This window comes from Mustela lutreola, chromosome 1, assembly GCF_030435805.1.
Source record: "Mustela lutreola isolate mMusLut2 chromosome 1, mMusLut2.pri, whole genome shotgun sequence".
Lineage (NCBI taxonomy): Eukaryota > Metazoa > Chordata > Mammalia > Carnivora > Mustelidae > Mustela > Mustela lutreola.
In genome coordinates, this window is record NC_081290.1 from 198127436 (window position 1) to 198151957 (window position 24522).

At 36.8% G+C, this 24522-nt stretch overlaps 1 non-coding gene across 1 annotated transcript; it reads right to left on the minus strand.

Annotated features, from left to right (window-relative positions):
- Positions 1–19976: 19976 nt before the first annotated feature.
- On the minus strand, positions 19977–20110 carry LOC131822798 (U4 spliceosomal RNA). Its single transcript, XR_009350319.1, has one exon. It is a non-coding gene; the product is annotated as a U4 spliceosomal RNA (small nuclear RNA).
- Between the last annotated feature and the right edge of the window lie 4412 nt (positions 20111–24522).

The following is a 24522-nucleotide window of genomic DNA, read 5'->3' on the forward strand; positions in this document are numbered from 1 at the left end:
CTAAGTCCTGAATATCTAATGCGCATAATGGTGATTATAGATAACAATACTCTATTATAAACTTTAAAGTTGCTAAGACCTAGATCTTAATTGTTCCCATCACAAAACAGAAATTGCAATTAGGTGACATGATAGAGGTTTTGCTAACACTGTGGTGATAATCTTACTGGGATATAAAAATGTATCAAGTCAACACTTTATATACCCTAAACTTACACAGTATTATATGTCAATTATATCTCAATAAAAATGTAAACACACACCAAAAATGTAAACACAAGTATAATTTTTAAAAAATACGGGGGCGCTTGTGTGGTTCATTGTGTCTGCCTTCGGCTCATGTCATGATCTCAGGGTCCTGGGATCAAGCCCCACATTGGGCTGTCTGCTCAGCAGGGAGCCTGCTTCCCCCTTCCCCTCTGCCTGCCTCTCTGCCTTCTTGTGATCGCTCTCTCTCGCTCTCTCACTCTCTGTCAAATAAATAAATAAATAAAATCTTTAAAAAAATACATAGGGAGAAGAAATAAATCTCCTATGCAGAAGGATTATAAGTGATCTAGGTGTATATTCTACCTTCAAAGAGGTAGAATATAATTCTCCACTTAGTAAGTATGGGCTGCACAGAATGATTTCCTTGCAAAAATACAGAATAAAAAATAGGGGAAAAGACTGTGGAGAACTTGACAAACACTGTGTCAACCAGGTGGTCAAGGTTAATGTTAATAGTGCAAAGTCACATTGATAGTATGTACCTTGATTTGATGTGATGAGAATGGCATTTTACTTCTGATGTCTTCCTCTCTAAAATCCATAATGCCGGTCAAATCATAAGAAAATCTTCCAAAAAATCCAAGTTGAGGGATATTCTACAAAATACCTGTCTAGTAGTCAGAACTGCCAAGATCATAACAAACATTGAAAAAATGAGAAACCCTTACAGCCAAAAGGAGTCTATAGAGACCAGATGACTAATTGAAATGTGGTATACTTGAATGGAAAAAAAAAAAAAGGTCAAAACTAAGGAAATCAGAACAAAGGATTTTGATAATAATGTATTGACATTGGTTCATTAATTGTGACAAATGTACCATACAAATAAAAGACATTAATAACTAAGGAAACTGGTGGTGGGGTACATGAAAACTCATTTTCCCCTATGAAAACAATATTCTATCTGTTCTCCACTGCTTTGAAATATAGTCTTTATAATTCTCTATATCTCCTATGTATTCATGTCTGTGTGGATCTTCTCTGTTCCGTTGATCTATTTGTCTCTAATAAACTGTTTATTTGCTATAGTTTCATAATATATATAGTATATATATATACTATATATATATATAGTTTCATAATAAGTATCTTAGAGTGAATACCTCTTTATTATTCTTGTTTTCAAGAAATTCCTTAGTTATTCTCTCATTTCTCTCTATTTGAGTTTTAATTTTATTCAACTTGATTAGTTTCACAAATATATAACCAATCAGCATTTTAAATGGATTCCATTAAAATCATATATTAAACTACAAAGAAATGAAATCCTCTGAATATTGATTCTTCATATGCAGTAAGAAGATATGTATTTCCATTTATACAAGTCTTGATTTAAAATCTTCGGTAGAGTTTCAATGTTTTAATCATAAAGATTCTGCATATTTACTAGGTATTTTGCTAAGTATTTATCTTTTTTGACTGATATTGTCCACAGCAGTTCATTCCTTGATCAAGTCTCTTCCCCTGCCTGACTTATCCCCTAGTTTTAATTACACACACAAACTCTGGTAATTTTCTTGTAAAGAACATTTAAAATATAAATTTTCAAGATTTTAAATGTCTAAAAATGTCTTCAATTTCCTTAAATTGACAGTTTGAGTAGAATAGAATTTCCATTTGGTTTTTGAGGGCACTTCTTCATTTTCTTTCACTTTCATTGTTTCTACTAACCAGTCCCATGTCACTTACTTCTTTTTCTGTATGTGCTATTCACTCACTCTGAGAAGTTGTAATAGTGTAATTTTTCTCCCTTTCCTTGATATTTCTGGGTGATGTGACTTGGAGAACTTTTAGAAAAAAATCAGAGTGCTGAGGTAAATAACTCAGTGGGTCATTTCAAACCAGAATTCATGTTTCCGTTTTCGCAATTTTTAAAAAATTTGCTTTGCAAATTTTCTTCCTGCTCTGTTTTTTCACTTTTTAAAAAAAAGTATTTATTTATTTATTTACTTGAGAGAGAGCAGGGTGGGGGGGGGGGAGGTTGTAGGTAGAGGGATAAGGGGAGGGGGAGAGGGAGAAACTCAATATGCTGAGTGCAGAGCCCAACATGGGGATTCCATCTCATGACCCTGAGATCATGACCTGAGCTTTAATCAAGAGGCAAGAGTTGGAGGCCTAATCAACTGAGCCACCCAGATGCCTCCTCCCTGTTCTGTTTCTAAAACTCCTTTAAATTTTATGTATGATCCACTTCATTGATCCCATTGATTTTCATGTCCTTTCTCATTCATTTTCTTTTAACTCTGTTTTATTTATTTTTTTTTATGGCCTCACAATTATCAGCCCAACCTTCTATCAAATATCTTATTCTTGAAATAATTTTTAAAAACTTCCTGTTTCTTTTTTCATGGCATTCTCTTCTTCTTTTGTAGTTGTCATAAAGTATCTGATTGCTCTAATGATAAAATTTTCTTTGTTTTATTTTCTTTGGCTTCAAGGCAGTGTCTCTGTTGTCAAAGTTTGTTGTTGTTGTTGTTTTGTCCTGTTATTTTGGTTTCTGTTTTTCCTGTTTATGGTTTCCTTAAGATGTGGTAATTGCATGTTATATTTTCTTAAGAGTAAACCATTAAAGATTTAATTGGAAAAAACCTACAAGTCCTGCTGTGGGTGGGAGTTAGGATTGTACCAAGCTAGAATCTAGAGCTTAAAACAAAACAAAACAAAACAAAAACAAAAAACCCAAACAAAACAAAAAAAAGTGGTGCCTGGTGGAAATGAGAGTCTATATATCAGACGTTTACTTAATCCTTTTATTTAGGGATTATGGAGCCTACTTCCTCTCTTATGCCTGCTGTGTCTGACCCTTCTTTGGCTTCTCTTGAGAATAAATCTTGTGTCCACCTCAAGGGGAGAACACTTACTGGCAACTCAGGAAATGAAGGGTATCTAGAAATCTTCCCCTTTCCTCTAAAAACACAGAACAGACACTCCTTTATGTAGCCTTATACTTTATCCCCATGTTTAAAGGCCCTTAGTGCCTCCAGTTTCTGAGACTCTCTGCTTGTTGTGCAGGGTAGATTCAGAATATACCTTGGTATGCTTAGCTCAAAAGAGGAATGGATAAGATAGATAGACTATTTGTAGAGAACCCAGAGAGGTGGCTTTGAGAAAATAAACCTAAGGAAATACAGAACCCAGCACAAGGAACTTGACAAAGGAGTTCCAGACCCATAAGTTGGAATTCTTATGACCAAAGGGATTCTTATGACCACAGAACAGCTGCTGCTTGAACCCACCAGCAGCTCATTACACTGTTAGGAGGAAAGATTTTAAAACCTTGAAAATCTGTTGCACTGAATTCTATAATCCAGTGAGGCCAGAAAACAGTTGTATAGGATCTTTTAGTTTGTTTGTTTGGTTTCTGTTTTTTTGTTTTAGATCTTTTAAAAGAGTGCACCACCAATGAGAAAGAACACTCTCCACACTTGGGAATTGAGTCCAACTTGAAATTGTGGTGGCCTGAGTCTCCAGGGAGGTGTTTTAGGAACAGGGATGGCTGCAATACAGAGACGAAGGAGCTTCAGGGGCAATGGGAGGGAGTGTGGTAGTAGCTAGCAGCAGCCATGCCCAGTGGAGATTGCCATGACTTGGTGGAATAGTGGAGAACATCGGTGGACACACTGATTGGGGCGGAATAGCCCAGGGAGACTGAAGTACTGAGAAGTGTCATCCACAACAGAAGCAATACCTAGAAAAGTGGTATGGAGGCTGCGCAAGTTGGTTTCACCTAAGCAAATGTGGAGCAGTAACCGATTAGCTTCTAGAAATATTTGCAGGAGACTTAGCAGTTAGACAGAACCAGAGACAGTGCTACATGACAGTTGAGGTATTTGGACAACAAAGCAGCCACAGTCTATATACCTATAGCCTAGCCTATCATTCATTAAGTTATAAGCCTCAGGATGGTAAGGATGTGGGGTTTTTGCCCCTGACTGTGACTCCTTTAGCTGCTTGTTCCGCTTGGTGAATAAGTATCCTCTGCAGAAATGAGTACCCGTGTTCGCCTTCATAGGAAGTTTGACAACCATTCAAGAAGGAAAGAGAATTTCTTCCTAAAACCAATTCACAGCAACCAGGCAAGCTCTGTAGGTCAGACTCAGTGGACAGCAAGAACAAATCGACTCTGCTTGGTTGGGACACCAGGGCTGTAGGTAGCCTCGTGCGGGTTCCTTGACCATTGTCTAACCTCTTTGGGGTTTAAATTCCAAGTCTTTTTTCCGTCTGCTTCTGGGCACTGGAGCTATTTGATTGTAGTCCTGATAGATACTGGAAGCTAGGGCATATCAGGCTACCTGTATAGGTAAATTGCATACCCTTGAAGATATAATGAGGTGTTTTAAATAGAAGGGTGTTGGGTCAGCGGCGGCTCTGGGAATGCAGGAGGAACAACAAAAATGGCTTCCGGGCCGTCATCTCCCAGGCTACCCTCTTCCTTTGCCCATGACTCTCCCGCCAGAAGGACATATGCTGAGGACTTGTCACCATTAGTAAACTGATAGCTATGCAGGAAACAGGAACATCAGGGCTCCCCTACCCTCCAATCACCAAATACCCTACCATATATAGTTGTGAACCCACTCCCGGAATACCTTACCTTATATGGCTGTGAACCTATGTCCTGTCTTAACCCAGATAAAAGACCCACTCGACCCCTCCCACTCAGGACTTCCCTGACTCCCCTCTCCCCAATCGCAGAACTTCTCCAGAGAGCGCCTTTAATAAATTTTGCTTTGCACCTGTCTCGCCTGGTGTCATGTGTATCTCGCCTGTAAAACCTTACAGAGAGGAATAATGATCAGAGAGAAAAAGATAGAAATATAACAGTCATTCATACAAATTTTGATAATCACATAGATATTCTGCAATAACTTTGTGGGGAGGAACCCACACTCATTCAGCATGTGGTGAGTGAAATCTTAACCTTGCTATTCAAACTGGAACACTGGCATTTTACCTAGTGTGAGAAAGACATTGCTTTGGTTACTATATTGATTTGTGCATTTTCCTCTGTACACGGATGATACCACCCCCGACAATGACAACAGATGCCTATGGATAAAATCATGGAGGCTAGGGATATTAAGAAGATGCACTAGTCATATCCTTCCTTCCTGTCAGAACTCTTAAAGTTATGCAGACAAAATTAACTGTCAGAGATTATTTATTAAAATGTCAAGATAGGTTTTCTTAATGCATATTATTCTTGTAGAAATATGAGGTGATACATAGAATAAAATTCGTTTGGCTCACAAAGTTAAGAGGCCCAAAGTTTTGGGTGTCCTAAAATAATCTTAAATTACTTCCTACCATTTAAAAATCAGCATCAGCTTCATGTTCTTGAAAAATCTAGAATATCTCTAGATAGTTGGAATGTCTTCCAACAGGGTAAAGATATATTAGAGGTGGAAAGGACTTAGAAATACATAAATTCATTTATACAATTTATAAACATTGGCAGAAGCTGGGTGGGTTGAGATCCAAACCCTTAATGATGTTAAAATCTGTAATATGAGGCTGACTGCTCTAAGCACCTTAGGAAAGTTACAGGGATGGGGCTCAAATGTCAGTATCAATGACTACCCGTCTTAGCCCACCCAGGTAACTGTTTCATTTGGAGCATCTCTCCAGCATTAGGGCTTCTTAATGTCAGGAAATAGTCTCTGTCTTCCACACCGGCTGGCTGATGCTGTCATTATAATTCAGTATGATTGCCAACACATTTGCGATATTTCATTTTGTCTTTTCAATTCCCATACTGTCCTAAGCGCACTTGTTAATTGGATACTGTTTTTATCCTTCCCATATTTTGAGGATTTTTTTCTGAATGTCAAGAATGATTCACCTAAAGAGCTTCTTACACACATGATTTTTTTTTTTTTTCCGAAGGTTTTCATTTTGCATACTGGTTGTTTAAGGATCACCCGGGGTTTTTGTTCAAAATGCAATTGTAACTGTTTCCCAGAAGAGAGTGAACTACTAGAAAATGCCAAATGAAGCTGTTTTAAGGAAGTTTCCTTAGGTGATTCTGAAGTGTGCACCTTGTGTTTTGTAAGTGGATTATCTGCAATCCAGAAGGGTGAAGCGATTTATTTAACATTTCATTGTTAGCTTGTGCCCAGGCCAGGACCAGAGCACAAGTCTTCCCATTCACTGACTACTGCTCTTTATCCCCCCAGCAGTTTCAGCAGAGACAGCTGGTGATTTTCCTACAGAGAGTCATGGATATGAGGAGAATACACTGCTTCTTTCTGCTTTTAGGGTCTTCTCCTTACATCTCAACCTAGCTGTGCTAGCCTCTTGTTTTGTCTCTTAAATTGTACCATCCAGGCCTCTGCACTGGGCTCTGTTTGACCATTCATCAGGCGTTTTCTGCGGAGAGCCAGCGACTTGGCTCCCTTTCTGCCCTGTACCAGGGTGCTTCATTTGGGCTGATTACCCCACACTTCACATAAAAGTCATTAAAAATTCTGTTTCAGTGAATAAAAGAATGTAAATGAGGTAATTATGAGCTTCACTTACCTTACTAACTCTGTGCATTGTGTAATCATTAATGCTTTCACATGATCTGTTCACTGGAAAAATCAGGAAGACGGAAAGCAATATTGTTGGGGAAGAAAAGAGTAGTGAGGTTTATTCTGTGGTGGATTTTTTTTTTTTTTTTTTAATTAGGGGAGCTAGAGAGGGTCTTTTAATGTAAGCTGTGAAAAAGACAGCTTGAGAAATGGCTGTGTATTGCTGCTTTTAACCCCCACCTACCCTTTGCATAAATTAACTTCAAGTTGCAGAGGTTTTCTTATAACAACATTTCACACTTGGAAAGCAGCATTCATCTGAAAAACTCTTTAAAATACATCCATATGATTGTTTTCACTTACTGGGCAAATGCATCTTCCCACATAGCATAAATTGGCTGTTAAGTGTGAGAGAGTAGGATGACGCTGGGTGCTTAAATGATACCACGGATGGGGCACAATGCAGTAGCCGAACCTAGCCTTGGCCAAGCTCCCCTTCTTTCCTACCTCTAGTGAGAACATTGCTTTTTTTGTCCCAGTGCTTCTGCCTTGTGAACCTACTTCCAACCTCCATGTGATATTGATGTGTCTGTCCAGGCAGCCCACCACCCTTGCCACAGGAGTGGGTATCATATGACCTAACTGATCTAATCATATGTGTTCCTGCCTGGATAACATGAGTTATCCAGGTGGAATCACATGATCCCAGAGATTTTACCAGAATGGAGTTTTGGATGGATTTGATATATGGATATGGAAGACAGATGGTCTCTCTTCCTGTTGGATTGCAAGTCCTAAAAATATAGACTTGGGGCTGCCAGAAACCATCTTCTCTGACACAGGGAAAGAACCTGATTGAGAATGATTCCATCATGCAGAGAGGAGCAGAGCCAAGGGATAGAGAAAGTTAGAGTCCTGGTGATAGCCTTTGCATCGTTAGATCCAACCATACCCAAAGTCTGAACAATCTTAGACATTCTGGTCAAATAGGAAAATAAACTTTGATTTTTGGAAAACCTGTTTTAATAAGACTTTTAAACATTACAAACTAAAAGAGTTCTCATAAATATCGAAATTAGTTCTTCAGTGTAAGGTGTTACAAATGATAGTCTAAAATAGGAACCAGATGGAGATCAGGTGAAGGTCAGTGTTCTGTCCCCAGTTCTCAGCCAGAAAATAGACATTCTTTGTGATGTGGGAGTGAAGCAATTGGTTACATTTCTCACTATTTTATCTTACTCGTACTAGGTGCTAGACTAGATCACTGAGATATTTGGTAAAAAACATTGAGATGTTAAATTCTGTTTTAGCCTTTGTAAGGTGCAAATATATATATATATATATATATATACATATATATATATATATATATATATATGATGTATCAGAACGGTCCTTTCTCTTTATAACTAAGGAAACATCATCAGCAAAGGCCAGATGCTAATTGGAAAAGCAACAAATTTTGTGTCCTGTACAGTAGTTAATATGAGAAAAGGTGGGAAGATGGAAAACAAGCCAGGAGATAAGATTTAGAGCCAGAAAATAAAGAAATGGAAGAAGTCATATATACCCTCTCCTCCCCAAACTTTCTTTATACATGAACTCATAGTCTGGTAGATGATATTCCCCTGCAAAACATTCTCCAATCAGGTGAAAGAGGTGAATCACCTCCAATCAGGTGAAAGAGGACAAATGATCGCTGCTTTAAACACTGAGGTGCTTCCAGATGGAAATCATTATTGGAAGGTTTAGGAAGTGGTGAAAGACTTGTTTCTGAAAGGTAGAAACCATAAGGGCGGGGCACCTGGGTGGCTCAGTCTGTTAAGCATCTGCCTTTGGTTCAGGTCATGATCCCAGGTTCCTGGGATTAAGCCCCACATCAGACTCCCTGGTCAGCAGGGAGTCTGCTTCTCTTTCTCTCCCTCTCCCTCTGCTGCTTCCCTCCTACTGCTCATTCTTTCTCTCTCTCTCTCTCAAATAAATAAATAAAATATTTTTAAAAAAGAAACCATAAAGGTAAATACCTTACCATCAGAATTCTGGTGAAGTATTTACCGTCACGGTTTTTAAGCAGGCATATTGCAAGATTTCTTCTCAAGTCTGATAAACAAGGATGTGTGACAGCAATCTAAAAACCCATGAATCACCACGTCATCACAGGTATTGTTGTGAAGAACAATAAACTCTGGAGAAACTCTGAAGTGTACAACAAGAGTCAGCTGATTGACTAGATAGTTGACTCTTTAGATTGTACATAAGACATCTACTCTACTCCCCTTTCTTCCTAACAAAATCTTGATTTCATTCAAGTGTTCCTGTTTTCTCCACATAGTATAAAATTCAGAATATACTGAACAGCTCTCCAGCTTTAGCGGTCCGAACCAACTAATAGCAGTGGCTATGATTTACTTAGGTATATGCATATGACCAATTCTTGGGAACTGAATTTTAAGAAGAATGGGAGGGGGATGAGAGTTGTGTTGGAAAATTCTGGGGATGAAGCCATCACACTGAGGGGAGCAAAGATAAGACAATGGCATCTGGATCCCTGAGATACTGTGACAACCTACAGATCCTTTATATTATTAAATAACAAATCCTTTATTGTTTAAACTGATTTCAATAGGGCTTCTTTCTATTTACTGCTGAATTCTTCCTAGCTGATAAATTATCAAGGAATCCACCACACTTCCAAGGGAGACAATCTTTGTTTTCCCTGTCTACTAAGAGGCAATAAATCCTACAAACTGTTGCCACTTGCCTATGTGATCGTTTAACTGTAATTATTTTCTCTCCGTCATTATTTACTGTGAATTGCAGGAGTAAGTAATGTTTCTGTTTATCCATCCATAGATAGCTAGATGCTAAGGAACTACATCTAGGCTTCCTAAGTGCAATGCATCACACCCAGAGAGTCTGTATATGAAACTGAATAGAATAAAAGAATATGTCTTTTATTTCTGTTTGGGAATGGAAAGGGAGCAAATATTTTTGTATGGTGGTGGTTGTTTATGCTATGAAAGATAGAAAAGGAACTAGTTCGAATTAGGTTTTATGCAGATGACATTACAGTCTGCCAAACTCTGGTCCTAGGGCAAACAGCTGCTCCCCCTAGTGTAGCACTTACTTCTCTCAGCCTTACCCCTCACTCCCACCACCCTTACCACAGGCATGTAGCCTAAGCCAGACCAACCACTGTACCTGAAATAAGTATACCACACACAGTTCATAAATAGAGTGATGTGCAAGGGTGAGGAAATATCCAAAGCAGGTCCAATCATAGTCCTTATTTGAGAAGATACAGACATTTGAACACAGAAGGTCTATTTGTTTCAATTGGCAGACAATATGGGTTTAGGCTTGTAGGTTTTAACAGCCATGTTTTCTACCATATGGAGAGAACCAGCCTGAGAAAAAAATCCAACATATAGAAAGAAGCACAGCCAAGAGAGAGGAAGAGAAATAAACATGACGACATTGTTTGAACTTCCGTATCCATCCATGCTTAATGGTCTCTATCTATATGAGACAACAAATCCATTGTTTGGCCTAAACTATTTCTTGTTGGGTTTTTCTAACTTAAAAGACAAACAAAAACAAACAAACAAATACAAATACAAAGCCTTGACTAATACAAAGCCTGAATAAAATACATGGGGAAAAATGTCAAAATAATGGCAGAATGGGTAAATGGAAGACCAAAAAAATGGTTTATCGGTTGAAATTTTATATTCCAAAGTCAAGTCAACAACTTTAGTAACCCGAAGTATACTAAATGTAGGATCATGTTTCCTGTGATGATTAGGTAAGAAGGGAATTTGTCTCTCTAACTTTCCACTGTCAAGTATAGAAATCCAATTTTCTATATTTTCTATAATTCCCAGAAAGACCAAATTCAATGCACATTCATCAAAGTAAATGCAATAAACCCAGAGAGAAGGATTTTCCTCTCTGTACGATATTCATAATCCCAGATTCACCCAGTAGTAAACTTGAGCAAATTAATCCCTTTAATATGGCTCCTTAGTGGAGGTATAAAAGAGAAAGGGAAAGTTACTTTTTCTGGAATCTAATCGAGGTATGGAAAGGAAGGATCAATCTGATCCCTCAAAACATGAGCTTTGTAGATCAAAGACTGGATCAACCATCCGCCCAGAAATCACAGAGAATGCTTATAAACACAAAACATTTGTTATGACAAGTATTTTGCTGACTTTGTTGCATGTGTCTATAAATTGGAATCTGGATTCATCAAAGAAGAATCTTTCAAAAATCCCTAATTTATTAGCTGAGTACAATAAGAGAATCTCAAAAATCTTGTCTTTAAATTTTCTTTGTTAATCTTTTGAACTCCTCTGAAGATCTATGGATAAATAATTTGGGGAGAAGGCATGGGAATTTGCTCAGGCGTTTCCCCCCTTAACACTAGTCCAAAATGGATCTCACAGTTCCCAGCTCCTGATCTCTCTTGCTCCAGCATTCTCTGCAGACCTTGTTGCTAGGGTGCTTGTTGTTGAGGTACAGAAGCAGGATATGCTGGGGTTTATGGCAGTGAGTCTCTTAGATGATTAGCAACATTACAATTTACATAATGCCCCAACTAGAAAATTCCAGTGCCCCTTTCAATGGCACTTTTCTGTTTAATAACCTCTGTTAGCTTCCCACTGCTTACTGCATTTAATTTATCTTACAAAGTCTGTTAACTATGCCCCAACATATAATTGCCATCTCATCTCCAGCCACCCACTAATGTTCTATCTCTGCCAAACACTTTTTTTTTTTCCCCACATCAGTTTCTCTCACAGCCTATTCTCACTACCTAAAATTTTCATGGCTTTATTTCTCTTCCAGGAAAATTTCTAGTTATCATTCAGAAGACAACATAAATGGTAGCTCTTGAGCCATCTTTCCCTTTCCAGTTAGTATTAGGTTCTGATTTACAGCACTACTTTTACCTTACCACCTTATATTGAGATTTATTTGTTTGCTTTATTTAACTTACTTAGTTTATTTATTTCCCTATGTGTCTACCAAGAAGCTGTGATTTCCTCAATGCCTGCAAAGATTGTTGGTCTTTGCATCACATTACGTGGTATCTGACTCTTAGGAGACATTTGATAAAGATTTGCTGAATGAATGAATTGAAGACTTTTCAGAGAACATGAAATTTTGGAGAGGGGTCAAGGGATATGGCCAACCACACAGAAGATGAGATGAAAATAAAATAGAGGGAGACAATGGAGGAAAAAGAGAACAAAGAATGAGCTTAAATATTCCAGAAACTTTTATCATCAAATGAATCCAAAACAGTAGTAATTGAAACCTGCTGTGTGCAAGGCATTTTTATTTTTCCCGAAGTGTTCATTCTCTGATAACTTTTAAATTTTATTATGGTGACCTGATTTAAATATAACTACTAAATGGCAATATAATGGAAAACAGACAATAATTATTCAAAATAGATCAGCAAGAGTGAGCACAGTCAAAATAAGTTTTCATAAAGGAGGTGGAACTTGAGTTATGCATGGAGGGATACGTGGGGTTTACATAAAATCATTACGTAGATATTAAAGTGATAAAGATCTTCTATGATTCTCTGAAATGTGAGCTCAGAAACTCTATCTGCGTTGTTACTGTTTTATTCCCATTTTTTAGAACTATACCTGAACATTTTAGATGCCTAAAAAATACTTGCTCAGTGAAAGAATAAATGTACAGCCTAATGCCACCATTTCTTTGTGAGTAATGGAATGTTCTAACATAAGTAAGATTACGGGAGATGAGAGCATACTGGTGGGCTCAAGCACTGTTGACTTAGAATGCTCAGGTTGAAATTATGACTTCACTTATCTAACCTCTTTCTGCCTCAGCTGTTCTATCTGCAAAATGAGTACAGCAATAGTATCTCTTTCACAAAATTGTATAAGCACTTCTATGGTATCTAGATTATATAATCAATACTCATTAAATGTTACATCACAATGACAATCGGTGTCAGGAATTGAACTAGATTTCAGCTCTTCTAATTTTCACTTCAGACACATTTCAAATAGATTTTCAGAAAGTATTTCTGCACAAGAAAAACATTGTTTCAGATGGGTTGAGGAGTTATTTACTGAGATGGATTGAAACAAGTCCTCTTTGATTATCAGGGAATGGAACCATTGACTGAACAGATATCCTTCCACGTATAAATGCCTGTGGTGACCCTGGAACATTTGAATTTCAATTCACCTATCTTGTTTCTGTTGTCCCTTACTTGCCTCAGTAGCTCAGATATGGTGGTGAAAGAGCAACCATCTTGCCGGAGGCCAGGAGTAGAACCCTGGCTGAGGTAAAGAATGAAAGAAAGCAAGTTGAATGAGGCTAAGTGGCTTAATCCAGAAAACATGAAAGTCGTAGGCAACCTTACTTAAATGTCAACTGAATGTTGAGGAAACCATGATATTTTATACTTGGTACTGAAATTATGAAGATTTCTGACATAAACCATAAGGGTGAGTTCCATATTTGTCAGAATGCCAGAAAGAAGATAGATGAAAATCATGAGGGAAAACACACAGCAAATGCTTTATCAATTTGAAGGAATAGATTTTATGGGGGGGAAAAAAAAAGACATGGAGTAAAATCATTAGGGCCACTTGAACCATGCTTACTTTGCATAATAAATGAGATGGTAAGTACTCTGTGAGCCTGTTTCTTAAAGAAAATGTATTTTAAAGCTCATTAAAAGGTAACGCAGTCTAGCTGGACATTGGAAAGCTCCCAGAAGGCAAAATGTTGATGATTTAAGTGTAAATGAGTCAGAAATGTGTGGTTGCAATTTTCTTTCAAACGAATAGGAAAAAGTGCTCCTGGCAAAACCCATTTTGCAGTTCTACTGGACCAGAACCTCTGAAATATACTCTGAGGCACAAACCACCTGGAGCAATGTTGAAGGAGACAGCAAGGTGCTGGCAAAGGAGAGAGGGGAAGTGGAAGAGATTTACTTGGCTATGTGTCTTTTATTCAGTTCTCTGACTGAGAGACTTACTCTGAAGATAGCTATTATTTTTTGCTGCCAGGAATGTAACAAAATAGAATTGTTAGTTATTTTGCAATAATGTGGGAAGCATGTTTTGAACAGAACCATGGAAATTGCAAACTCTTAGTAATGGCATTATTGTAATAAAATATGAGGGGGGGCCGTCTTAATTTCAGCCTTCTTAAGATCAAGAGAATTAGTAACAGTTCAGTTAATTTCAAATTGGTGTCTTAGAAACTTAAGAAATTATTTCTACAGCCAGCATAGGAGACTCACTTAGAAGCACTGCAATTTTGTCAGTCATTTTCCAAACTGGAATGGAGTTTAAAAATGTTTTTATTTTCTGTTTCTGAAGTTGATTTGAGTTTTTATTTGAGAGTGAAAGATATTACCCTCATGAGGTTGTGAGACTTTATCTAATTGGATTTGAATATGACTCTGATCAAGAAATATATATTTTCCCATTTGGAAGTCAGGACTGCAGAGAATTTCGGGAGATGGAGAGTACACATTGGTGATTTTCAACACAGACACAAAGAGATTAGTATTCAGGTTAAACCTCTTCTCTATACAGTATTTAAATGACTTATGTGATGAAATCAGATCCCAAAGGGCATCTTAATTTGCTAATAATGGAAATTCACATGGAGGATAAACCCCTTCCCATTGACATTGAAAGGATTTAGCAGGATTTGCGCAGATTAGAAATGGTAAGTACCAAGGAACAGATGTCATTACCTCCCTGTTTCATCAAATGGCAAAATTAGTTTTGGGTATAAGAAGAGTGGTATCATTTAAGCGGTAGATGAGCAGGAAGAGAGAAGTAGAGGTAAGGGTTAAATTTGAGAAAGAGAAAACATATATATTGTAGTATCAGTTTTACTTTTTTTGATTCCTCAAAATGTGTATGTATTATTAGGATTGTAATCTGATCTGGTATTTTAAATCTATTTGCTTAAGGAAAATTGATGTATTTATAGTCTACCACATGTTTAGCACTCAATAAATCCTAGATGGTTGAATGAAATGTATAGAATATTTTTAGAGTTTTTTTCAGTGTTAGAAGATGTTACAGAAAATATTAAGAATGAATTTGTGAGTTAAATAGTATGATACATTAGTTAAAGTAACATTTGCTGCTATAACCAGCAAAACCCTAAGTCTGAGATGGTAAAACTCCTAAAACTTTAGTTGAGTCTGAAACAGGGTTTCCTACTGAGCAGCTTTCCTCATGGTTGTCATTCATGGACCCAGGCTTCTTTGACTACTTTGTTTTGACATCTCTAATACCTCGGGTTCTCTGAGTCTTCGATTCAGGTGGCAAATGGGAGAAGAGAGAGTGGAATCATACCTGGTTGGTCACCTCCACCTACACTCGCATATTTCACTTCTGCTCCTATCTTTTCAGCAAGAACTAGTTGCACAGCCCAATTTATGCAAAGGAGGATGAGGAAAATATTCCCTGGATGGGCAGCCACTTCCCAGCAATAAAAAATACATGTATTTATTAAAAAGCATGTATTGTTGTGTGACAGCTGTTTGTCTTTGCCACAGTTCATCTCCGGCGACCAAGTATACATGTATACTTTTTTTCTCACACATAGAATATATGATTCACAAAGGGGGCCAACCCAAAATCAAACCCAATTTTTGCATCCTGTTCAAAATCCTCTCTATCAGGTACATATATGGCTTTTCTGATCTGGCAGCTTATCAACCAAAGTACCATTAACTGCCCCCTAAATACCTCCTAATAGGACTAATAAAATGATATAAAATTTCCCTTTTTTAGAGGAAGGAATAGGAGACACAGAATAGTCACTGAACCATTGCAATGATGAACTCCTTTAGGGCAGGCATTTTATTTTATTTTTATTTATTTATTTTTTTAGGGCAGGCATTTTAGAAGGAGACAACATTCTTTTTTTAGGTTAATGTCATGCTACTTAAAATTTGGTACCTGACTAAAAATTCTGGGTATTTTGATGTTTGAAATGTGACTACAATCAGCAAGCCAGTAAATCTCCAGACTACAATGAGGAACACTCCCCATAGGACAAATCGCTTTTTAAATTTATATTGGACAACACACACACACACACACACACATGAGGGCACATGTAGAAACACCTTAATGACACTGAAAAATAATGATGAATGGTATTGTCCATCTAACTGCAGCATTGCTTATTGGTCCAATGACTCAATCAGTTACTAAAGTGGTAATAATAAAAAGTATGACCAAAAGGAATGGGCAATTTATAATGCCACCAGGACTCTAAATATAGTTTTCCATGCTAATCTTTCCTCTTTGCCATGCTAGGCTCTTTCTCAGGGTGACTGAGAAGTCTCTTGTTAGTTTAGTAACAGACATTTCATCCAGAAATATTTGTACCATGGCCATTTCTAGTTCTGTGGCACTGAATTGGACAAGGAGCTCCAGAAAGGCAAATATATATTTTTTGTCATTTCCAGGTTTTCCCTGAAATTGGTGCCAATATTTGATTACCTGCCTAAACAGAAAGCGATAAGGATGCAGAGAGATACCAAAGTCATTTATATTTGGCTTTAAAATATAATAACTTTTCAATTTTCCCCCCCTTTTCTATGTGGTTTTATTTAATTTAATATTAAAATGAGTTTGTGTTCTCAGGAAGACATGCTGATTGGGCGTCAAGAAAATAGGTAGTTCAGTATTAAAGTTTTGTGGTAGATAATCTACAATGCAGAAAAGCTATCACAAGATACTCATGAATTGGTAAAGCCAAACTGATTTTTATTTGGAGGAAAAATTCTTGTGCCTCTTCTGTGGAAACTGGGTTCATGTTTCGACTCAGTAGTCTCATCAACATAGGGAAATTCAGGGCCACCTCAGTATATACATATCATACTGTGTGTCCTCAATTTCCACAGGTCTTGTTGACTTGCTTAAATTGAGAAGTTCCAGTCTGTTTCCTTTTTTTTTTTTTAAGATTTTTAAAATTTATTTGACAGACAGAGATTACAAGTAGGCAGAGAGGCAGACAGAGAGAGAGAGAGAAAGGGAAGCAGGCTCCCTGCTGAGCAGAGAGCCCAATGATGCAGGGCCAATCCCAGAACCCGGGATCATGACCTGAGCCGAAGGCAGAGGCAGAGACTTTAACCCACTGATCCACCCAGGTGCCCCTCGTCTGTTTCTTAAATGAGAAAGCAAAAGAGCATCTGTCCCTCCAAGGCAGAAGTAGGTGAGTGCTCTGAACATCCTAGTTGTTGGGCATGGAGGGGAATCTGCTTGAAGTATGTCAGAAGCTATAGGCAGGTGAGTAAGATCAGAAATACTTGGTGGGTTGGCTCATAGAGGAGCAAAATTATCTATGCAAGCTTACTTCCAAGTTTCACAAAATCACATCCCTTGAAAGGAAGGGTCTGCATTGATTTTCAAAGTGTGTGGTATTTTGGAACAGAGGTTATGTCCCTTTGCATCCAGAGTCCTCCATCAGTGCAAGGAAAACAGCATAGCTGGAGAAATTTACTTGAGCTATGTTTGTAGGTTGCATGTGTTGAATATCAATAATTATGAATGTCTGTATCTTTCCTTTAGATGAGTAGCCTATAATACAGCTTTTTATGGACCATCTGACTCCCTCCCACTATGCCAACTTACATTGTATCCTAGTGCATAATCCAAATTAGAAGACAAAGATGAAGTTGGTCTCAGAAACCAATTTCTCCTGCTTTCCATTTGCGTTTGTATTTCCATTCTTGAAGTTTTTCCTGCCGCTCAGAAAGAGGGCTATGCATAGTGCTGCATACTCTACATAGGTGAAAAATGGTAAAAATTTTAAAAAAGTGTGAAAAAAGAGTAAAATGTGAGTTGTCACATGTGGCTATTGGTCAACTTAATACTTAGTTAATAAGTCTTACCAGTGCATATTTTATCTTCAAAATAGGAGAAATAGATCTGGCTGAACTTCCAGTATTGCAAACCTCATTCAGAAGTAAGGATTCCCTGCATTTTTTCTTAGCATATCACCACCCATATTTATTTTCAGCATTAATTCAAAAACAACTAAAGCTGAAAATGCTGAAAAGTCAAAACGAGGAAAACCTAACCAAATGGGAAAGCATGTAAATGCAAAAGCAAATGAATTATTCACACACTCTGCAGGTTTCCTTTTTTTTCTTAAAAAAATAAAGAGAAACTTCTAAGGAATAAAAGTTGTTAAACATTGGAACAGATTATAGAAGGGACTGTGGAATCTCTTTATGAGGTCAGAAGCACAGAGGAATGCTCACTGACCTCACAAATTTGCAATATAATTTAAGTGACTGGAATGGACATTTTTTCAAGTCTCTTAGTCTACTTAGCTGTTAAATTTGATAAAATCTTGGCCACTTGCCATAAATTTTACTCATTTTATATACATATATTTATATAAATGTAGTGGTAGTGGTGGTGGTGGTGGTGGTTGTGTGTGTGTGTATAAACATGGAGCCACTAAAGAAGTCCAATGTCAGGGCTTAAATCCAGTAAGAGTGAAAGTTGGGCAGTCTGTGAAAGGTGACCAGGAACAGAAAGAGCCAGAGAAGGAGCTTGGGTGATATCCATGAGTGAGCCTTGGGCCAATGATACATGAGTAGAACAGGTTAGACATTTTAGAGTCCCCAGGAAAAATGTATTTTTAAGTATCACACTGCAAAACTTGAACTGAACACAAGCTATTCTTTTACAAAGTTAGGCTTTCAAAGTGTCTGTTCATTGTACTGCTGGGGAAATGTAGGGGGGAATAAAACAAATGTGTCAAAGATCTAGGTGGAATAGTGAGTATTTTTAGCACTGGATGCAAGACAAGAAATCGTCGAAAATAAGTCCATCAGAGGGAAGGGAGCACATATGACTCAAGAATATATGAGAAAGGACAAATGGGAAGTAGAAAGCATTGTTGGGAGTCCCATAGCTGAAACTACATTGACGTGGCCTCCAACAGTAATGAACCTTTGGGGACAGCTCTAAAGCATATGAATTGCTCCCAAGAAGCAGGGAAGGTAAACCAAAGCTGAAAATGAACTAACCAATGAAAGATTAAAAATAAGTAATATTTAATATGCTTTAGAGTTTATGATTGCTCTAAAATATGTTCTGTCTTTGGAAACGTTCAATTCTTGTGCCATGTTGGTAAGCCAATATCTTTATAACTATTTAAAGATTTAAATGCTTTCCCAAGGTCATATGGTCAAGAAATGGTGGGGATTCAAGTCCAAGTCCTCACACAAGAACTCTTAGACTCTTTTCTAACGTATGTGTATAAGTGTACATAGTATGAATATGTTGAAATTGAGATTCAGAGTATTTCAACTGGAATATATCTGCAATCATGCCAAGAGATGCTGCTGAATACAAAAAAAAAAGAAGTCGAGATCATTAGAATTTTTTTTTTTTTTTAAGTTGTCCAGGTAGGTCACATAAAGTAAATAAAGAAAGAAACCCCATGCCCAGGTGATAACTACTTTAGCTGATTTATTTAGCCCATAAACAAACACATTGAACCCCAGGCCTCCAAATCTGGGACATCATATCTCTGGAAAAAGCATGACCTTGAAATAAGATTTAACAACTTTAGAAGGGAAAGGGCAATGTTTTTTCTTGAATGACCACACATGGAAAAGGAAACCCTCCACCCTGGCTATGGCCTGACCCCTTCTGGCAGGCAGGTCCAACAAGAGGATAGGATAAAAGACCATCGCTCAAGTGAGCTCTGCATATGTAACAAAAAACGGTGCGTGGAAATCTGCTCTTTTGTGTGTTAAAAGCTCAATGTAACATTAAAAAATGTTACATCATTTTAAAATTTATTTATCTTTATTTTTTATTTTTAATTTTTTTTTTGAAAAATGTTACATCTTAAAGTTTGGATCAATCAATCTTTGTTTGGGCTTTTCTGTCTTTGATATATTTTAACATTTATATTTCACTAGGCTCATCGGTTATCAGTTTGAATTCCAAAGATGGGCTTTAACACAATACCTATAGAGATATTGATGTGTACAGATGTATTCTAATATACCAGGTATACCATATATTTTATTCTAGAAGTTCTTAATCATTTTAATAGACTGTTACCATACTTTATACTTTTTATTAACATATATTTCATCATAAACACAATTAAAAATCTTGTTATTCTCTGATGCACCATCGAATGAGCCCAATTATCTAATTGTTGAAAACAAAATAGAGTTTCCATGACTAAATACAGATTTCAATTAGCAATAATTGCGCCTCGGATAAACCTCATTGGCTACAATACTGCAACTGCGCAAAGCTGAAGAGAGAATAGATAGATTCTGTCAAAAGTTTGTCCCTACCAGGCATAGAAGTGTTATCGTCATTACCACAAATTTCATACACAATATGATGTTCAAGAAAAGGCTTACCATTGCTCTATAGATTTCAATCTTTTGAAAGATTGAAATGAATGCCAAAGATAGGAAGATTTATAAATACTTACATATTACTTGATAATCTCACCAATGATAAAATACCTATATGATGGTTTTTTTTTTTAATATTTTATTTATTTATTTGACAGAGAGAGCTCACAAGTAGACAGAGAGGCAGGCAGAGAGAGCAGGAAGCAGGGCTCCCTGCTGAGCAGGGAATCTGATGTGGGACTCAATCCCAGGACCCTGGGATCATGACCTGAGCCAAAGGCAGAGGCTTTAACCCACTGAGCCACCCAGGCGCCCCTATATGATGGTTTCTATATGACCGCTGAATGTATTACTGGTTTATCAGCTGGAGTGATCATATGAAACTATGTCTATTTAAGATAGACCTAGTTTAAGGAAGATAGACATAGTCTAAGGAAACATTCTGGATTACTGTAGATAAATGTGAAATAATTGCACTTGTTTCTCGATAGATGTGCCTTTGCATATTTATGGTACATGAACTTTTCATAGGGAAATTAATAAATGAATTATTATTGTTGTTGTTGTTTATTGTCTTTAATGTTTATTTTGTATCTAAGTAAACATATAAGCATAGATTTTTAGATCAATCAAAGATGATAAAGGCTTATAGCAATAACAGCAACAACTAAACCAACAATCCTCTGTTCTTACCATTCCTCACCTATTTCTTATATCCTACAGTAAACTAATTTAATATTTGTACTTATTAAGTGTATGCTGCAATCTCTTTATTCATTGAATTTAGACATTGTCAGTAAACCCTCTATTGTGCTACTTCTATCAAATCTTCCTTTCTTTTCCCCCATCATGAAAACATAAAACTGTTTCGTCTTTTGGTTAATCCAATATTAATTATATTGTTTTTTAATGACCATGAACATGTAATTTACAGGCATGTCTTGTTGTATACTACTGTTAAAATAAATCCCTTTCTTATAGAACAACTTCCCCTCCCCCCAGCCTCAGAGAAGTTAACGCTTGTTTTTTTTTGCCCTTCGTTTTTCTTTGAATCTTATCAAACTTTCCTCCCCACTAACAACTTTGTAAGATGTCAGTTGACTAACAACTTTGTAAGATCAGTAAGAGTCTTCACTTAGCGAAACCTGTTGTTCATTTACTCTCCTTTTATTTTCTTTAAATATTCCCCTGGAATCCCCCCCTCTACTGCTTCCACCTTGGTTGCTCTGAAAGGCTGCAGTAGAGTTTTCTATTTCCAGAACTTACCTCTACAAATAATCCTCAGAATTTCCTTCACTATCTTTCCATGTTGGATCCTCAGTTTCGCCTTTCCTTTTCTCAGCTTTCAGAGACAGGGTTCTAAGAAGCAACCTGTTGAGGCATATGTATCAGAAAATGCTTTTATTATGTCTTCCAATTAGACTGTTAGTTTGGCTGGGTATACAGTTCAAGCTTCTTTTCCTAAGCACTTTGAAGACATGCTTCCATCACCATCTACCCTCCAGTGGGGCAAGTGCAATGCTATTCTTAATCTTCTCTCATTGTGTATCTTGAGATTTCCCCAGAGAGGTTTTCTTTTCTCCCCTTGCATTCTTATCACTTGTTCTCTTTCAATTTGAAGTAATATTCTTCAGCTCTAGGTGTTTTTATATTGAATTGTGTAATGATTTCCCCCATAATTTTCTATGTCTCTCTCTTTCTTTTTTTTTTTTTTTTTTTGAGAGGGGGAGTTGTATGCTTAAGTTGTATGTTAAAACTTCTCAATAGTTTCCTTATTTTTATCTTTCATTGTACATTTAAACAATTCTACCTCCTTGGGGATTTTCTCTACTTATCAAATGCTTTTCATATTTTTATTGAAACAAACTTTTTATATTAGAATATTTTGAGACTTATAGAAAAAAGTACAAAGATGGTATAGAAAATTCTTGAATGCCCCACATCCAATTTCCTTTACTGTTAACATCTTATATTAATATGGCATATTTATCACAAATAATCAATATTGATATATTATTATTAAATAAAGCCCATATTCTATTCATGTTTATGAGACTGATGTGCTTCTTACTGTGGTAAGAAGGCACTTACTTGTTTTCAGTTAGTTCCTTCTCTAACCTCATTTTTGTGTTCCAGAATTTCATCCAGGATACCATATTACATTTAATTATCATATATCTTTAGGCTTTTCTGGGCATGACAGCTTCTCAGATTTTCTTTGTTTGTGAAGATCTTGACAGTAGTGTTGATGACCATGAGGGGTACAGAGCAGGTATTTTGTAGAATGTCCCTCAATTTAGCTTTATCTGTTCTTTTATTTCATCATTAAATTGAAGCTACAGACTTTTGAGATGTGGATTACAGAAGTGAAGAGCCATTTCACACACAGGAAATCATGGGTATATGTAATTAACATGACTTATTACTGATGATATTAACCTGGATCACCTGGCTAAGGTACAGTATACCAGATTTTCCTGCTGTAAAGTTTTCTTTTTTAATTTCCATATGGTACCCATGGAAAGCAAGTCTCTAGTAAAAAATCTATACTTAAAGGGTGAGAATTACATTTTACCTCTTTGAGGAAATAACATCTATTTACAGAGCTCAGAATTTTGCATGAGATATTTGTTTCTTCTCCCTTACTTAGTTAAGTGTTCAATCATTCATTTCTATCAGTAGGGACTCACGGACATTTATTTTACCCTGGAGTTATGATCTAGTTAGTATGCCATTTATTTTGTTACTCAAATTATTCTAGCTCTGGGCAGTGGGAGCTCTCTCATTGGCGTTGTGTCCCTTTGAGCTATCTATCATTGTGCTTTTTTGTTATTGTGGGTTTTGTTTGTTTGTTTGTTTGTTCATTTTAGTACTTCTTTCCTTCCTGCTACTATAGGATGCTCCAGGTTCATCTTGTATATTGCCTCCCCTACCCTAGAATCTCCAATTTCTCCATAAAGCCCATATTCCTTTATTGGAGAATAGTATTAGGACACAAGATATGGGCACTGGGTGTCTTTATTGGTATGGGGAACCAGAGATCCTAAGTCCTTGAGGTGGACAGAGCTAGAAAATACATGTATGTATATTGACTGTCTATACACACATATTTATCATTATTTCCATACCTTTGTGAGAAACAGCTTTATCAGCTAGAATTCAGTGCTTACATGCAGTTCTTTTTTTTTTTTTCTTTTCTTTAACCCATCTCCCCCCAGTAACCATCTGTCTCCTCTCTATAGTCAAGAGTCTGTTCTTTTGGTTTGTCTCTTTTTTTTCTTTGTCCATTTATTTTGTTTCTTAAATTCTGCATATGAGTGAAATAATATGGTATTTGTCTTATTCTGACTTAATTTGCTTAGCATTAAACACTGGATCTATCCATGTTTTTGTAAATGGCAACATTCATTCATTTTTTATTGCCAAATAATAGCCCACTCTGTTTGTGTGTGTGTGTGTGTGTGTAGCACACCTGCTTTACCCATTATCTGTTGATGGTCATACTTTGCTTCCATAATTTGGTTATTATAAATAATGCTGTAGTAAACATAGGGGTACATGTATCCCTTTGAGAATGACTGTTTTTGTATTCTTTGGGTAAATGCCCAGTAGTGCAATTAGTGGACCATTGCGGTTGTTCTATTTTTAATTTTTTGATAAACCTCCATATTGTCTTCCACTGTGGCTGCAGCAGTTTGCATTCCCACCAACAGTGCTAGAGTGTTCCTGTTTCCCTTCTGTTCCATTGATCTATGTGTCTATTTTTGTGCCAGTACCATACTGTCTTGGTGATCACAGCTTTATAATATAGCTTGAAATCAGGTAACATGATGTTGCCAACTTTGTTTTTCTTTTTCAACATTTCCTTGGTGATTCAGGGCTTTTCTGAGTTCCATACAAATCTTAGCATAGTTTGTTCCAGCACTTTGAAAAATGCCATTGGTATTTTTGATCGGGATGGCATTGAAATTAGAAATTGCTCTGGGCAGCATAAACATTTTAATAATGTTTATTCTTCCAATCCATGAGCATGGAATGTTTTTTCAATTTTGTGTGTCTTCTTCAATTTCCTTCATAAGTGTTCTGTAGTTTCTAGAGTATAGATCTTTTACCTTTTTGGTTTGGTTTCTTCCAAGGTATTTTAAGATTTTTCATGTTATTGTAAATGGAATCAATTCCCTAATTTCTCTTTCTATAGTTACACTGTTAGTGTATAGGAAAGCCACTGATTTCTGTGCATTGATTTTGTATCCTGTCACATTACTGAATTGCTGTCTGAGTTCTAATAATTTGTGGGTAGAGTCT